General features: G+C 52.1%; 1 protein-coding gene across 1 annotated transcript in view; it reads left to right on the top strand.

Annotated features, from left to right (window-relative positions):
• The window catches only part of SULF2 (sulfatase 2), a 29,335-nt gene that overhangs the window by 1,664 nt on the left and 27,295 nt on the right, over positions 1-376 (top strand).

Raw genomic sequence — 376 nt, 5'->3', positions numbered from 1 at the left:
GAGTTGTATTCCCGCGGCGCCGCTAATGGCTCCTCCGCATAATAATGAGCGCGTCTCCTGCGTCGCCGGTCCGCGGCGGGATGAGGATATAATGTATAGATATGTCCATGTCGCATACATGGGGAGATCAGAGATCTGGTGTGTCCGCTTCCTGTGTAACGATACATTGTTTCCTCTTCGGTAACACCGCCGTCGCTTACAATGTATCCAAACCTACAATATGACGTTCCCGCTCTCCAGTCCTCAGATGTGACGGCCGCATTCATTTCATTTCCCTTGATGTACATCCTGGTGATCCAATAGCACTTCCTGTGCTCGGGTGACAACGCTCACTCACTGTACTGTAGCTATGGAGGAGCGTTGTCACCCTAGGGAG

The sequence above is a fragment of the Nanorana parkeri genome, unplaced genomic scaffold (genome assembly GCF_000935625.1).
Source record: "Nanorana parkeri isolate BGI_ZX_2015 unplaced genomic scaffold, ASM93562v1 scaffold1279, whole genome shotgun sequence".
Lineage (NCBI taxonomy): Eukaryota > Metazoa > Chordata > Amphibia > Anura > Dicroglossidae > Nanorana > Nanorana parkeri.
The sequence above is the reverse complement of the archived record's forward strand: the minus strand, read 5'-3'. Positions and strand labels throughout refer to the sequence as shown.